The sequence below is a fragment of the Schistocerca gregaria genome, chromosome 2 (genome assembly GCF_023897955.1).
Source record: "Schistocerca gregaria isolate iqSchGreg1 chromosome 2, iqSchGreg1.2, whole genome shotgun sequence".
NCBI lineage: Eukaryota > Metazoa > Arthropoda > Insecta > Orthoptera > Acrididae > Schistocerca > Schistocerca gregaria.
Genome location: NC_064921.1, coordinates 293,561,981 through 293,579,911, shown reverse-complemented (window position 1 = coordinate 293,579,911; position 17,931 = coordinate 293,561,981). Strand labels below are relative to the sequence as shown.

Genomic DNA, 17,931 nt, shown 5'->3' with positions numbered 1-17,931 from the left:
AGAATGGAATTAAGTATTGTAGAAAGCTTTTGACAATGTTCATTGGAATACTCTCTTTCAAATTCTAAAGGTGGCAGGAGTAAAATACAGGGAGTGAAAGGGTATTTACAATTTGTACAGAAAGCAGATGGCAGATATAAGAGTCGAGGGACATGAAAGGGAAGCAGTGGTTGGGAATTGAGTGAGACAGGGTTGTAGCCTCTCACCGATGTTTTTCAATCTGTATATTGAGTAAGCAGTAAAGGAAACAAAAGAAAAATTTGGAGTAGGTGTTAAAATTCATGGAGAAGAAATAAAAACTTTGAGGTTCGCCGATGACATTGTAATTCTGTCAGAGACAGCAAAGGACTTGGAAGAGCAGTTGAACGGAATGGACAGTGTCTTGAAAGGAGGATATAAGATGAACATCAACAAAAGCAAAACGAGGATAATGGAATGTAGTCGAATTAAGTCGGGTGATGCTGAGGGAATTAGATTAGGAAATGAGACACTTAAGCTAGTAAAGGAGTTTTGCTATTTGGGGAGCAAAATAACTGATGATGGTTGAAGTAGAGAGGATATAAAATGTAGACTGGCAATGGCAAGGAAAGCTTTTCCGAAGAAGAGAAATTTGTTAACATCGAATATAGATTTAAGTGTCAGGAAGTCGTTTCTGAAAGTATTTGTATGGAGTGTAGCCATGTATGGAAGTGAAACATGGATGATAAATAGTTTGGACAAGAAGAGAATAGAAGCTTTCTAAATGTGGTGCTAAAGAAGAATGCTGAAGATTAGATGGGTAGATCACATAACTAATGAGGAAGTATTGAATAGGATTGGGGAGAAGAGAAATTTGTGGCACAGCTTGACCAGAAGAAGGGATCGGTTGTAGGACATGTTCTGAAGCATCAAGGGATCACCAATTTAGTATTGGAGGGCAACAACAACAACAGTGTTTATAATAAACCCACACATGTAGACAAGGGTGCCCATAACCAGTGGCAAGGGTAGACTGTGGCCATCCCCAGCTCTCAGCCAAAATAGTAGCCCAATATTTTTCTTTCAAGAAAATGATTTGCAAGTCGAAATTACACAGATTTTTAACTGAGTTGGAACTGAAACTATTTTGTGGCTACTTGGAAGTAGACATTTGCTTTTCTAGAATATTAAAAATACCCCATACCCCTGGGTCTGTGAACTGGAGCCATGCTCGCAGCCGCAGATTATATTTACCTGTCATGCCAACGTCCGAGGGCTTCTCTGCGGTTATTTCCAGTGTAGTTCTCTGCTTGCTACCTGCGATGGTCATTCGCTGCAGTACGGGAAGCCAGGATCCCTTTACCTTAAGGCACTCCTCTTTCTTGTTGAAAGAAGCAGCCATTCGGACCCCTCCTTGTCAAAGGGCAGAGGAAATACGCACCGAAAGAGCCAGGATACTGCGCCAAGCAAAACCACCAGCTTGCAACCTGAATAAAGAAGAGGTACAAGCCATTAAGAATCTCAACACTGACAAGAGTATATTGGTACTGCCTGCCGATAAGCAGAATGCAACTGTCGTAATGAAGACCGAAGATTACAAGCAAACCATCCGATGACGTACCAAAAACTAAGCACAGATCCGAAGCAGGCGCAGATCTGACACAGCGTATCACACCGAATACGATTCGATTAATCAAGGCGTCTTCTCTGCCGGCGGACATACAGAGAAACCTGCACAACACAGAAGCCCCACCACCTCGGCTGTATGGATTACCCAAGATCCAAAAGAACAACGTTCCACTGAGACCAACTCTTAGCGCTCCTGGCTCACCGACGTATAAACTAGCAAAAAAACTTTGCCTCTCTGCTCCAGCCTCATGTGGGGAAGACAGACACATACATATAGGACTCGGGACATCTCGTTAAGGAGCCGAAGAAACTGAAACTTGCACCAAGCGACATCCTGGTCAGCTTTGATGTTGTTTCATTGTTCACGAAAGTGCCACTCAGTGACGCTCTGGAGCACGTCGGTTCCATTTTCCCACAAGACATCAAAAGGCTCTTCCACGCATGTCTCACCAGGAGCTATTTCATGTGGAACGGCGATTTCTACGAACAGCTGGAAGGCGTCGCCATAGGTAGTCCTCTTAGTCCAGTGGTGGCCAACTTCTTCATGGAATGATTCGAAGCTCAAGCACTGGACTTGGTGACTTGCAAACCTAAGGTGTGGTACAGATACGTCGATGATACTTTCGTTGTGCAGAACCATGGTGAAGAACAGCTCAGTGACTTCCCAAGACACTTGAACAGCCTCCATGCCAACATAAAATTTACCAAGGAAGTAGAAAAGGACAAGAAACTGCCATTTCTAGATGTGCTGGTTACAAGGGACGGCAAAAACCTGGGACACAGCGTGTATCAAAAGCCGACACACACGGACCGATTCTTGCACAAACTATCAAACCACCACCCGAGCCAGAAAAGAGCCATGATTAATACACTTGTAACGTAAGCTGGACGAATATGTGAGCTGCAGCACTTCAGACGAGAAATGCAACACCTGGAAAGTGTTCTGAGGAGCAATGGGCATTCCACAAATTATATTAGAAGTGTAACAGAGCCAAACACTCGGCGAAGTAAGGAATCGGAAAAAGAAATGTTGAGTACGGCCTTTCTGCAATACATTCCCAGAGTGATTGACAGAATTGACTGTATATTGTGCAAACATGGTGTGAAGATGATTTTCAAACCGACAAGGAAGATCAAAGAGTGTCTTATATTGACAAAGGAGAAAAGGGACCCACTTGCAATGTCGAGAATATACCATATACCATATGCAGATGTGGAAAAGTTTATGTCGGAATGACTGGATGATCAATTAACACCAGGATCAAAGAGCATAAGTGAAATTGCAGGTTGGGGCAGGTGGAGAAATCTGCCGTGGCAGAGCACGCACTGAGTGAGACTGACCATGGAATCAAATTCGCCGACACGGAAGTTCTGGCTGTAGAGAAGCACTATCATATGTGCTTGTTCAGAGAAGCTGTAGAAATACAAAAACACGCAAACAATTTCAACAAGAAACAGGAAAGCCTTAAGGTAAACGGATCATGGCTTCCCGTACTGCAGCGAATGACTGTCGCAGGCAGCAAGAGGAGAACTGCACCGGAAATGACCGCGGAGAAGCTCTCGGACGTTGGCGCACCAGGTACATTAGTGTGTGCCTGCGAGTGTGGCTCCAGTTCACCACCTGTAATGGAAAGTGAAGCTTTGACAATGGCAGCCACTCGTGCTGGCAAAATGTCAATAAAATCATTAGATGAATGTCAGCCGAAGAACCCGAGACAGAAGCCAATAGGCAGTTTATCACTATGTCAAGACATTTCATGGACTGATAGTCATGAGTGTTCAGTCTTTGTCAGGTGGAGTACAGATGCTTTATATATTTCTGGAAATTGTTTATGGCTTAAATTTTCCATTTAAATTGTTTTTTTCTACTATGGATAATGATTGAATTTTTTTCCGATTAAGAAATTCCTTACATCAAAATCTTAGAAAATCATTTATCTGATAATTCCTCTAGTGGTCCATTCCACATAATTTATTAATGGTGTAAACTAGAAGAGGAGATAAAACTGTAACAAATTATTTAATAAAATTGAAGTTCAGTATCTGCAAAAATAGTTCTAAGAACTAAAAGAATAAGGGGTTCGGGGGTAAGAGTAGGCCCGCGTCTTCCAGCTTGTTGTAAGAGGCAACTAAAAGGAGACTCAAACGTTTCGTCCCTTATGTGATGGTCCCCTCTTGGGTTTGACCACCATATTTCAAAATTATTCCGAAGAGTGAGCCAATTGAGGAAGGGTGCCTTACTTGATGTGTTGTGTCTATTGTGCATCGAGACCTTTACCCAGCTTATTAGTCGTTGAATTGGTCCCACTCGCTCTCTCATCTCTTGGGCGAGGATACATTCTTTGGTGGGATTTCCACCATGTACTCTGCAGCGTCGCTTTCTGTGCTGACGACGACCATGGACCACTTGCCACCTAATATCCAGCACGGTAGTTAGTCCGTTGTGGTGGGGCCACCATGTACCATGTTGGTTGTAGCCCTCTGACAATACAGGGATTGCCCTACTGATGCCTGCTCCGTTAACTCCCCACGTATGCCAAAGAGTAGATGCCTATCTCCCTGGGGCATCGGGACTCCTGGCAATGGCCATCCTGCCAGGTGTCCCTTGCTGTGACTGGGTGGCACCCGTGGGGAGGGCCCCTTGGTCGGAGTAGGTGGCATCAGGGTGGATGACACGCAATGAAGCGTGACACATCTTCTCTTGCTGGTGGCCGACAGTCTCTAAGCGTTCGAGGGCTCACTTTCATGCAAACATGTATGACCCCAAATTGTTCCCCTCCCTGGCCACAATATGGGAGGAACGAAAGGCTATGAATGACAGTGGTATCTAGTCCGTACAAGAGCTCCTTTGTGTCCAGGAAGCCTCAGCTCTTTGTAGAGCATTTAGAGGTAAAGTTCGGGGAGGTGGAGGGCTTGTCAAAATTGCGGTCCGGATCAGTCTCTGCCCAGTCATGAGCATTACTCACTTGTAAGAAGCTGGGGGATGTTTCTGCTACTAACACACCCCAAAAAAGCTTAAATATGGTCCAGGACATTATCTTCCACAGGGTCCTTCTTTTATAGTCCGATGACGAGCTGCGGGCCAACATAGAGTGATGAGGTGTCCATTTCATCCGGCGTGTCCACCGAGGTCTGAGGGATAATCACGTTGCCACCAGTGCTTTCATCTTGGCCTTCGAGGATGACACATTACCTGAGAAGGTGAAGGTGAAGGTCGACTGCTGTGATGTTAAGCCATATATCCCTCCCCAATGCGGTGCTTCAAGTGTTAGAAGTTCGGCCATATGTCTTCCCGCAGTGCTTCCAGCCTCATATGTCGCAATTGTGGTCGTCCATCCCATCCCGATACTCCATGTGCCCTGCCTCCCATCTGCGTCAACTGCAGGTAGCACCATCCCCCTTGCTCGCCGGACTATAAGATTCTCCAAAAGGAACGGAAAATAATGGAATACAAGAACCTGGACCAACTGACCTACACTAAGGCTAAATGGAAATTTGAACGGCTTCATCCCGTGTGCACGACGTCATCTTATGCTGCCACTGTCACTCCTGTTACAGCTCCACCACATACAGTCAGCTCTCAGAGCCGAAGGACCACACCTGCCCCCTTCATGGTGGGGGGGGGGGGGGGGGGCACTTCCCTCCCTGTTGCTCCCACACAACCTACCTTAGGAGCAGCATCCCCTCAACCATCGGGGACACCACTCCCCACTTTTAAGCTAGAAAAGCGGAAGTCTTCTTCGGATTTTCTCGCTAGGAAGGGACCCCTTGTGTCACCCCTTCCCAGGTTCCTACCAGTGGCAAATCAGACACCCACAAGGGGCTTAAGAAGCTCCAGGTAGCTGGTTGTAGGGCTTCGCGGTCCTCTTCAGTCCTGGAAACTGAATGAAAGAAGCCCTCCCAGCAAGGGCAACCAAAAGAACAGCGTGAGAAATCAAAATCAAAGACCCCTAAGACCAAGGAAATTGCAGCCGCATCCACTCCACCGCCCCCTACAAGCTCTGCATCTGAGGACGCAGTGAAGATTCTGGCATCCGCTGAGGACCTAGATCTCGGCAGTCCCTCAGACATGATGGATGTCGCTCCCGTTGGTACTCAGTGACCCAGTGGCGTAATCGTAACTCCTCGGTCCCTTCATGTCTTTCTCAGCCATGGACAATGTCATCCTCCAATGGAACTGCAGCAGTTTTTTCCACCATCTTTCTGAGCTCCAACAACTTCTCAGCCTGCACCCTTTCCTTTGCATTGCTCTTCACGAAACTTGGTTTCCGTCGATGAGAACCCCCACCCTCCATGGATATCGGGGTTATTATAAGAACCAGGCAGTTTATGAGAGGGTATCTGGTGGCATCTGCATCTACGTCTATGTCCTTCACTCTCTTTACAGCGAGTCTGTCCCTCTACAAACACTTTTAGAGGCTGTTGATGTTAGGATGTGGACACCTCGGGCTGTTACTGTTTGCAGTCTCTATCTTCCACCAGATGGTGATGTCCTGCAGCATGTCCTGGCTGCGCTGATAGACTAATTGCCGCCACCTTTTTTGTTACTGGGCGACTTCAACGCCCATAACCCTCTATGGGGTGGATCAGTGGCAACAGGCCAAGGCTGCATCGTTGAGCAAGTATTGTCGTAGCTAGACCTTTGTCTTTTAAATACTGGTGCCTTCACACATTTCAGTGTGGTGCATGGCACGTACTCGGCCATAGACCTTTCGATCTGCAGCCATAGCCTATTACCATCTGTCCAATGGAGTGTGCATGATGACTTGTAGTGACCACTTTCCGATCTTACTGTCACTGCCACAGAGTCACTCTTCTGGCGCCCCTGCAGATGGGTTATAAATAAGGCTGACTGGGACTTGTTCACCTCCATTGCCACTATTGAGCCTCTTACCAATGACGCCATTGATGTGGTGGTTCACTCGATCACCATCGGCATCGTAACTGCCACAGAATCTGCCATTCCCTGTTCTTCTGGGTCCCCTTGGCGGAGGACTGTGCCTTGGTGGTCGCTCAAGATAGCCGAGGCGATTAAAGATCGCAGGCAGGCACTCCAGCGTCACAAGCAGCATCCTTTATTGGGACACCTCATCGCATTTAAACGGCTCCGTGTGTGAGCCCACCGCCTCATTCGCCAACGTAAGCAGGAGTGCTGGGAAAAGTATGTCTCCACCATTGGCCTCCGTACCTCTCCATCGCAGGTTTGGGCCAAGATCAGGCGACTCTATGGCTATTAACCCCCGTCAGCGTACCTGCGCTTTCACTGAATGGAGCAGTCTGTACTGACACAGACACAATTACAAACCGCTTAGCAGAGCATTTTGCTCAGAGTTCTGCTTCTGCACATTACCCACTGGCCTCCTCCTCCTCCTCCTCCCCCCCTAAAAGAACAGTTGGAGCCTTTCATTTCACATGCTCCGCCCTGAATTGTACAATGCTCCGTTCAGTGAGTGGGAATTCCACAGTGCCATAGCCGCTTGCCCTGATACGGCTGCCGGGCCAGATTGCATGCACTGTCAGATGCTTAAACACCTCTCGGTGGACTGCCAGGGACGCCTCCTAGACCTTTTTAACCGTATCTGGGTTGAGGGTGAGTTCCTATCCCAGTGGCGGGAAAGCATCGTAATCCCCGTGTTGAAACCTGGCAAGAACCCACTGGAGGTGGACAGCTACTGCCCCATTAACCTCACCAACGTTCTTTGCAAGTTGCTTCAACGCATGATGAGCTGGAGGTTAAGTTGGCTACTTGAGTCTTGAGGCCTTCTGGCTCCGTCTCAGGGTGGGTTCCGTAAGGTCCGCTCTGCCGCCGATAATCTGGTGTGCCTGGAGTCTGCCATCCATGCGGCCTTTGCCTGCCATCAGCATCTGGTCGCCGTCTTTTTTGACATGCGGAAGGCATACGATATGACATGGCGACATCACATCCTCTCTACGCTTGGAGTCTTCGGGGTCTGCTCCCGATTTTCATACAAAATTTTCATCTACATCCATACTCCGCAAGCCACCTGATGGTGTGTGGCGGAGGGTACCTTGAGTACCTCTATCGGTTCTCCCTTCTATTCCAGTCTCTTATTGTTCATGGAAAGAAGGATTGTCGGTATGCCTCTGTGTGGGCTCTAATCTCTCTGATTTTATCCACATGGTCTCTTCGCGAGATATACGTAGGAGGGAGCAATATACTGCTTGACTCTTCGGTGAAGGTATGTTCTCGAAACTTCAACAAAAGCCCATACTGAGCTACTGAGCGTCTCTCCTGCAGAGTCTTCCACTAGAGTTTATCTATGATCTCCGTAACGATTTCGCGATTACTAAATGATCCTGTAACGAAGTGCGCTGCTCTCCATTGGATCTTCTCTCTCTCTTCTATCAACCCTATCTGGTACAGATCCCACACTGCTGAGCAGTATTCAAGCAGCGGGCAACAAGTGTACTGTAACTTACTTCCTTTGTTTTCGGATTGCATTTCCTTAGGATTCTTCCAATGAATCTTAGTCTGGCATCTGCTTTACCGACAATCAACTTTATATGATCATTCCATTTTAAATCACTCCTAATACGTACTCCCAGATAACTTATGGCATTAACTGCTTCTGTGTGAACTGTGAAACGTGGACAATAAGTAGTTTAGACAAGAAGAGAATAGAAGCTTTCGAAATGTGGTGCTACAGAAGAATGCTGAAGATTAGATGAATAGATCACGTAACTAATGAGGAGGTGTTGAATAGGATTGAGGAGAAGAGAAGTTTGTGGCACAACTTGACTAGAAGAAGGGATCGGTTGCTAGGACATGTTCTGAGGCATCAAGGGATCACCAATTTAGTATATGAGGGCAGCGTGGAGGGTAAAAGTCGTAGAGGGAGACCAAGAGATGAATACACCAAGCAGATTCAGAAGGATGTAGGTTGCAGTAGGTACTGGGAGATGATGAAGTTTGCACAGGATACAGTAGCAGGGAGAGCTGCATCAAACCAGTCTCAGGACTGAGGACAACAACAACAACAACAACAACAACAACAACTGCTTCCAGTTGCTGACCTGCTATATTGTAGCTAATTGATAAGGAATCTTTCTTTCTGTGTATTCGCAGCACATTACACTTGTCTACATTGAGATTCAATTGCCATTCCCTGCACCATGCGTCAATTCACTGCAGATCCTCCTGCATTTCAGTACAATTTTCCATTGTTACAACCCTCGATATACCACAGCATCATCCGCAAAAAGCCTCAGTGAACTTCCGATGTCATCCACAAGGTCATTTATGTATATTTTCTGTCCCTTCGTTCCTTCCATGGGCAATTTGTGGCCTCCCATAGTTCCTCCCAAGTTCAGGAGAATGGGGTACTGCAACGATCTGTCTTAAGTGTCCGCCCCCTTTTTAATTGCAATTAATGGGCTCGCTGTGGCAGTGGGAATGGGCTCACTGCGGCAGTGGGAATATCCGTCTCAGCTTCCTTGTATGCTGACAACTTCTGCCTGTACTGTAGCTCCATTGTCGTTGCAGCTGCTGAACGGCAACTGCAGGACGCTATCCACAAGGTGCTGTCTTGGGCTGTGGCACATGGCTTCCAGTTTTCAGCTGCCAAGACATGCGTTAGGCATTTCTGCCGGCAATGCACTGTTCACCCTGAGCCACAGCTTTATCTTGACGGCGAACCTCTTGCTGTGGTGGAGACGCATCGGCTTTTGGGATTGGTTTTTGATACCTGGCTGACTTGGCTCCCTCATATTCAGCAGCTTAAACAGACATGCTGGCGACACCTTAACTCTCTCTTTTGCTTGCGTCACACCATCTGGGGTGCCGATCGGTCTACCCTTCTGCAGCTGTTCCAGGCCAATCGGTCTACCCTTCTGCAGCTGTACCAGGCCAGGCCAGTCCTGTCTAGATTAAGGGAGCCTGGTTTATGGTTCAGCATCCCCTTTCGCATGGCAGTTGCTGGACCCCATCCTTCACAGCGGGTTTCGTCTCGCCACTGGAGCTTTATGGACAAGCCCTGTCAATAGCATACTTGTGGAGGCAGGTGTCGTCCGCCCCCCCCCCCCCCCCCCCCCCCCCAATTGCGGTTCTGGCGCCAACGATTACTTGCCGCTTATGCTACACACATTTGTAGCTTGCCTGGGCATCCCAATTATCGTCTCCTGTTCCCTCAGTCGGTCATCCATCTTGCGGAACAATGGCCCCGGTCAGGATGTACGATTGTGGTTCATATCAGAGCTCTTCTCTCTGGGCTTGAGGTTTTCCCTCTTCCACCTCTTTTCTCGGCCTCTCTGCGTATACCCCCATGGTGTGTGCTCCGCCCATGCCTTTGGATCGATTTGGTACAGGGCCAGAAGGACTCAGCCCTCCTGAGGCCCTCTGCCACTACTTTCTTTCAATCCTTGCCGCATTTCAAGGCTCTGACGTTGTCTACACTGATGGTTTAATGGTTGCTGGTCGTGTCGGTTATGCTCTTACTCTAGGGGATCATTATGAACAACACTCATTGCTGTCTGGCTGCAGTGTTTTCACGGCCAAGCTGGTCACCATCTTTCGCACCCTAGAGTATATCCGCTCCTGCTCAGGTGAGACCTTCGTTATCTGTAGTGACTCCCTGAGCGGTTTACGAGCTATCAACCAGTGTTTCCCTTGCTCTCGCCTGGTGATGGCTATCCAAAAGTCCCTCCATACTCTTGCTGCTCTGTGGTCTTTGTGTGGACCCCGGGTCATGTCGGCATCCCAGAAAATGAACATGTTGACACGCTGGCCAGACAGGCTGTCAGTCAACCAGCCTTGGAGATTGGCCTTTCGGAGAGTGACGTCAGGTCAGTTTTGCGGCATTATGTACTTCGCACCTGGGGTGAAGAATGGCGCACCCTTCCTTCACCCAGCAAACTTCGGGCCATCAAGGAGGCTACTGGTGCGTGGTGCTCCTCCTTGCGGGTGTCTCGCAAGGACTCTGTTGTCTTCTGCCGGCTGCACATTGGCCACACCTCGATAAAACACAGCTATTTATTGCGCCGTGAGGACCCAGCTTTGTCACTGCGGGTCAGCTTTGACGGTGGTCCACATCTTGTTGGACTGCCCACTTTTAACTCCGCTCAGGTAGACGTTTGCGCTGCCTGATATGCTTCCTGCTCTTTTATCAGATGACATTGTGATGGTAGATTTAGTTTTGAGTTTTATTTGTGCAGGGGGTTTTTAAGCGTTTCTCCCCCCCCCCCCCCCTTTGTGTGTGTGTGTGTGTGTGTGTGTGTGTGTGTGTGTGTGTGTGTGTGTGTGTGTAGTCTGGCTTTGCCCTATGATTTTAGAGTGGAGTTTTTAGTGTGTTTCTTGGTGGTTGGCTTCTTTCCCTTTTTTGTTTCTATGGTCGGCCAACCTCTGTCACACTCGGTGTGATTTTTAATTCCTTTTTTCTGATGTCTTTCTTGCCCTGTGTTGTCTCTTGTCATCTCCATTGTTTGTCCTTATTCTTTGTGGGTGTTTATAGTTAGTGGAAACAGGGACCGATGGCCCTAGTAGTTTAGTCCCTTCAGTCCCACAAACCAACCAATAAGGTGACTAATGGTTGTAAGTAAACAAATGGTATAAATTTGTAACTGTTTTTTCTCAAGATATATGATTCTCAGTGATTTAGGCTCATTTATATCTTTCTCTGCATTACTTCTCAAAATAGTTTTGAGATTAATTGTTTGAAGGTAACAAGTTAGCTGCTGTATTTCATAGTGTCAGCAACACCATCCAGTGCAAGAGTAAAGAGCCTTAGCAACAGTACTATGAGTAATTAAGAAATCACCACTTTTTAGTGGCTTCCATGAGGCATATGCTCTGAAAGGGAGGTAAAACCTACTAATTTCATGTAACATAGTTCAAATATTTTAGAAATAAAACGCTACCTTATACTTAAAATGGAATTGTAGTAATCACTATTTACTTGGAAAAATGCACGACGACACAGTACTGTCTTATAGAATTGTTTATTAACAACTGGTTTCAGTCATACACCATATTCCCAGTGAAAACAGTTTTTAAAATGGCTACATCACATTATATACAGGCCTTCAAGTATGAAGGATAACATGATCAAGTCAAAATGTAACAAATGTTTAACATAGTTATTTGGTAACAAAGTAATGGCTCAATCAACATCAAGCAGAAACTCAAAAATATTTTGCTTCCCATTGATGGAGCCACTGCTTTCCTACTGAATACCCATGTTAAATGTTTGCCACACTTTTGATTGGCTATGTTCTTCATACTTGAAGACATTCATGTGGCGTGATATTGCCATTGTAAAAGTTATTCCACCATGAATATGGACTACTGCCTAAACCGGTTGTAACTAAACAATTTTATAAAACAGTACTGTGTTGTCATGCATTTTTCCAAGTATATCACTGCTGTTAATGTATTCCTGAAAAATATGTCTGAATCATTATTTTGACAAAAAAGTAAATATTTAAACTAAAATCTGTAATATATATATGACAAACTGGGAAGGTCTTATTGTTCAGTTGTTTACTTACTAGCTTCTATATCTGCCAAGTGTATTGTTAACGCCATTTAATTACACTAGCATTTGTATTTGAACAAATTCTTGCGACAAATATTTCTTCTGACAATATATTTCTGTTGTTTCAGCAGTCATCCATTCGACTTCATTTTTATCTGTTGTCTGCAAAATAAGTTACACCAGCTGCACTGATTTTGCTGGGAACTGTAAAAGTTCTGTTACTGTATCATAACAGAAATTTTAATATGGTCAAGGAGAACAATAAGATTGTGTAATCATGGTACTGGCTTGAGCGAAATCTCTGTATAATGTGTACATAGTAGACTAGCTCTATATCAACTATTGTATGTTTTGTGTACATGTGCTTCTTTTGTAAATTTTTTGTTAAAAAAAGTCTGAGCTTAATTTCATGTAAGTAATTTGTATTGTATTGCTCCATTGCTTTGCATTTTGAATGGTGTTGCAATTACTGATCTCTTCATATTAAATAAGTAGTTCTTCCAGTACCTTACATTTACGAATCATAAGGGACAAAAGCAATGCATCACTGCATCTGTAATGCAACATTTCATCTCAGTTATGTTATTCCTATGTGCAATGACTAAAGCACTGGTAATAAATTGTGTGTGACACCAATACATTGTTAGTTTTGGTGCCTAAATTGTAATAACATTAATAGAAGTTACGCAACACATCTGCACAAAAATAATGTGGAACAATAAAATTATTGTATAGCTTTTTATGTTGTAGTTTATTAATCCGAAAACCACATGCATTCTCAGTGCCAAACCTAAAGGAAAAAAAATACTCAACTTGGTATTTGTTTATATTAAATCTATTAGTGCCAGTGTTGTTAGTATAATGTTAATGGTATAGTAACCAGTTGTTGTTGTTTTGGTGGTGGTGGTGGTGGTGGTGATCGTGGTTTTCACTCCAGAGACTGGTCTGATGCAGCTTTCCATGCTACTCTATCCTTTGCAAGCTTCTTCATCTCTGAGTAACTACTGCAACCTACATCCTTCTGAATTTTCATAGTGTATTCATCTATTGGTCCCTCTCTATGATTTTTACGCACCACGCTTCCCTTCAATACTAAATTGGTGATCCCTCAGAACATGTCCTACCAAGCGATCCCTTCTTTTAGTCAGGTTGTGCCACGAATTCCTGTTCTCTCTAATTCTATTCAGTACCTCCTCATTAGTTACATGATCTCTCATATAATCTTCAGCATTCTTCTGTAGCACCACATTCCGAAATCTTCTATTCTCTTCTTATATGAACTATTATTGTCCATGTTTCACTTTCATATATGGTTACACTCCATACAAATACTTTCAGAAAAGACTTCCTGACACTTAAATCTATAATTGATGTTAACAAATTTCTATTCTTCAGAAATGCTTTCATTGTCATAGCCAGTCTACATTTTATGTCCTCTCTACTTCGAACATCATCAATTATTTTGCTGCCCAAATAGCAAAACTCATCTACTACTTTAAGTGTCTCATTTCCTAATCTAATTCCCTCAGCATCATCTGATTTAATTCGAATCCAGTCCTTTATCCTCATTTTGCTTTTGTTGATGTTCATCTTATATCCTCCTTTGAAGACACTGTCCATTCCGTTCAACTGCTCTTCCAAGTGCTTTGCTGTCTCTGACAGAATTACGATCTCATCGGCGAACCTCAAAGTTTTTATTTCTTCTCCTTGGATTTTAATTCCTACTCCAAATTTTTCTTTTGTTTCCTTTACTGCTTGCTCAATATACAGAATGAATAACATTGGAGAGAGGCTACAACCCTGTCTTACTCCTTTCGCAACCACTGCTTCCCTTTCATGCCCCTCGACTCTTATAATTGCCGTCTGGTTTCTGTAGAAATTGTTAATAGCCTCTGCTCCCTGTACTTTAACACTGCCACCTTCAGAATTTGGAAGATAGTATTCCAGTCAACAATATCAAAAGATTTCTGTAAGTCTACAACTACTAGAAATGTAGATTTGCTTTTCCATAAGCTATCGTCTCAGATAAGTCGTAGGGTCAGTACTGCCTCATGCGTTCCAGCATTTCTACAGAATTAAAACTGATCTTCCCCGAGGTCAGCTTCTACCAGTTTTTCCATTCACCAGTAAAGACTTCGTAATAGCATTTTGCAGCCGTGGCTTATTAAACTGATAGTTCAGCAATTTTCACACTTGTTAGCACCTGCTTTCTTTCTGTCTCACATCTTGTTCACCGGATGGAAGAGTTTTGTCATGTCTGGCTCTCCTGGGGCCTTTTTTTGACTTAGGTCTTTCAGTGCTCTGTCAAATTCTTCGCGCAGTATCATATCTCCCATTTTATCTTCATCTATGTCCTCTTCCATTTCCATGATATTGTCCTCGAGTACATCACCCTTGTATAGACTCTCTATGTACTCCTCCCACATGTCTGCTTTCCCTTCTTTGCTTAGGTCTGATTTTCCACCCGAACTATTGATATTCATACATGTGGTTCAGTTTTCTCCAAACATCTCTTGAATTTTCCTGTAGACAGTATCTATCTTACCCCTAGTGAGAAAGGCCTCTACATCCTTACATTGGTGCTCTTGCCATGCCTACATTTCCTGTCTATCTAATTTTTTAGACGTTTTTATTCCTTTTTGCCTGCTTCATTTACTACATTGTTATATTTTCTCCTTTCATCTATGAAATTCAATATTCTTTCTGTTACCCAAGGATTTCTACTAGCCCTCATCATTTTACCTACTTGATCCTCTGCTACATTCACTATTTCATCTCTCAAAGCTACCCATTCTTCTTTTACTGTATTTCTTTCCCATGTATTTGTCAATTGTTCCCTAATGCTCTCTCTGAAACTCTCAACAACCTCTGGTTCTGTCAGTTTATCAAGGTCTCATTTCCTTAAATTCCTACCTTTTTGCAGTTTCCTCAGTTTTAATCTACAATTCATAACCAAAAAATTGTGGTCAGAGTCCACATCTACCCTTGGAAGTGTCTTACAATTTAAAATATGGTTCCTAAAGCTCTGTCTTACCATTATATAATCTATCTGAAAGCTTCTAGTACATCTTCCATACATGCATCCTTCTTTCATGAGCCTTAAACCAGGTGTTAGCTAACACATGGCTTCCCTATTTCATTCCTTACCCTCAGTCCATATTCTTCTACTACTTTTCCTTCTCTTCCTTTCCGTACTATCAAATTCCAGTCCCCAATGACTATTAAATTTTTGTCTCCCTTAACTATCTGAATAATTTCATTTATTACATTGTACATTTCTTCAATATCTTCACCGTGTGCAGAGCTAGTTGGCATATGAGCTTGTACTACTGTGGTAGGTGTGGGCTTCGTGCCTGTCTTGGCTACAATAATACGTTCACTATGCTGTTCACAGCAGCTTATCCATGCTCCTATTTATTATTCCAATTAGTAATAATGAATAGTCACTGAAACACTATAGTGTTATTGACATACTTTGTTACTTCATCTGTAGGACTAGGGTCAAATAGATGCTACTAAGTTGATTTTCAGAAAATAGACTGTATGCTTCACTAAGTAGTAGTTCATATCGTCATCACTCATTTGGCCTGTGAACTTACTGCCCATCAACTGTTTCAGCATTACAAATGTTGTCATATGTAGTGAATTTATGTTGATGAATCTTATCTGCTTTATGACAGCTTATAACGACATATTAAACATGTCAAAAGAAAATAAAGTTGAGTGCTGTTGTTTGGATAGTGTCCACTACATTTGAAAAGAAAAAGAAAGAAAAAAAAGGTTTCACACTGGTATAGAGTGAAAGCTTTCAATGGTCATATATACAGTTGTAGTTATTATTTACAGTGATAAGTTAAAATTGTAAATTTATTTTGATATTGTCCATTTACTTTCAAGCTGTTTGGTAAATCTGCATAGTGTTTACAGATAGATGCCTTACAAAAAGATTTTTCAGTCTCAGCACTTTTGGGGGTTCTACTTCGACGTGCTAGTAACATAAACTGTACTACAGTCCTACACATGACAACTCATTTGATTTGGTGGAGAGGACTGGAGTCGCTCAAATTAGGACTGGAGTCACTCAAATTACAGCCACAACTTGTATAGTTATTGTTATTAATAATTAATATTAAGGGCTTGAAGCACACCATCATCAATTTCGAGATTGTAGCATGTATGCGTGCTCCTTACATGTGCTGATCTTATGGTGAACCAGGTATCTCTATATCTGTAGCACCACACTGTGTATATGAACATGTGTGAAAAGTTGTCTCATTAATTTCTCGGATATTCATTTCCATATGGGCCCAAAGCACAAAGCATAATTTTGTTGTTCTGCACTGCTCAATTGTTATGTAGGGCTGCCAATGTAATTTAGGGTCCACATCATGTACTTAGTTGTAATATTTCATGATCAGAGGTGTATCGACTGTTTTATCTGAACCTCAAGCCATAGAACATGTGCTTAATGAAAATGGTGATCATGAGGACCATGATCTGTTGGAATAGGTCATAATTCTGTGTGTGGTGCATTTAGTATCTGTTCTTTATGTTCTGATTCTAGTTTCACAATAATTACTATCTCTAAAACTGTCAAAAGAGGCTACCATCAGTAGCCTATGTATGGAAATTTTGTGAATTAACATTACAATAAATATAATTTTAAATATTAATCAATATTGCATAACATAAAGTGGGTACATTATTTTTCTTAGAAGTATAGGATGTAGAGACTTGGTTAAAAATAATTCAGACTTCTGAGACTGGTGGTTTGATTATAAAAGTGATATTTATAAATCACCAGTGTTTGATATTTGAGGGTAAGGATTATTGCTGATGTAATCCACCTCTTCTTTGTCTTTTACTCATGACTGTTGTACCTTTTTATGCTTACCGGACTTCTGAGCCAGCTGTTCTCACATTGCAGTTAGGAACTGTTACATCACATTTCTAAGTTGATACCGAATAATTTGTGACATTTCAGTAACCCTAATATGTGTACTCTCTTCACAAAATATACATTAACACTTTTACATTTATACCTTCTTGGTTCAATATGCCATATCCAAAATAAGAATCAGAATGAATGACAGTGAATATTTTAACATCTTCTTTTCTTTTAATGAACATCAGTTCTTCCTCCATATGCTTTGGAATTCTGTGCATCGCCAAGGCAGGCCATTGACCCATTGAACTTTTTTCCTTGTGTCCCACAGGTATTTTCTCTTGTGAAGTTGCTGCAATTGCCGTCCCTTGTTGGACAAGCATTGTCCTTTAATAAAGCTGAATATATGCAAATAAAAATAACAACTCTGTACAATACCTGCTCTTCTACCTGGTTGACATCTTGTTTTATAATTTTTAGTTGCAAGTATAATTTGTCGGTAAGATGATGTGTCGCACTCACACTACTCCCCTGGAATGTTATGTATCACTGCAAGAGATCTTAAACATCTGGAATGACACAATATCATTTAAATGAAGATTGAGCAGGCAAGTTATTCACGGCTGTAGACCATCGTGTGAAGCTGTCATCTTTAGGGAATCCTCTTCACTTACCTTTTGTTTGTGCCATAGGGAAATAAGGTACTTTTATAAACTTTGTGGAACCAAACAGTGATGAACTTAAGTAGTTTCATAAATTTATGTTATTGCAATACAGTGTTTTGACGTGCATTGGAAAATTATGTAAAACATCTTCATGTGATATTGAAAATTGTTTCAAGAATTTCATGGATAAAGTGTCAAATAAAAGTGACTTAGTTGCTTAGAAACTGATGCAAAGGCATACTGATTGCTGTTGTTTTTGTGCACTATATCTGAATTGAATAATGATACTGGTGCCTTTCATCTA

General features: G+C 43.0%; 1 protein-coding gene across 2 annotated transcripts in view; it reads left to right on the top strand.

Moving 5' to 3' along the window:
• The window catches only part of LOC126336906 (general vesicular transport factor p115), a 204,152-nt gene extending 191,333 nt beyond the window's left edge, over positions 1 to 12,819 (top strand). The window contains exon 18 of one of the 2 annotated variants that reach the window (XM_050001034.1): positions 12,206 to 12,819. The gene's annotated coding sequence lies outside the window, so the exon portion shown is untranslated. The remainder of the gene's footprint in view (positions 1 to 12,205) is intronic. The other variant, XM_050001033.1, reaches the window with a different exon arrangement.
• The last annotated feature ends 5,112 nt before the right edge of the window (positions 12,820 to 17,931 follow it).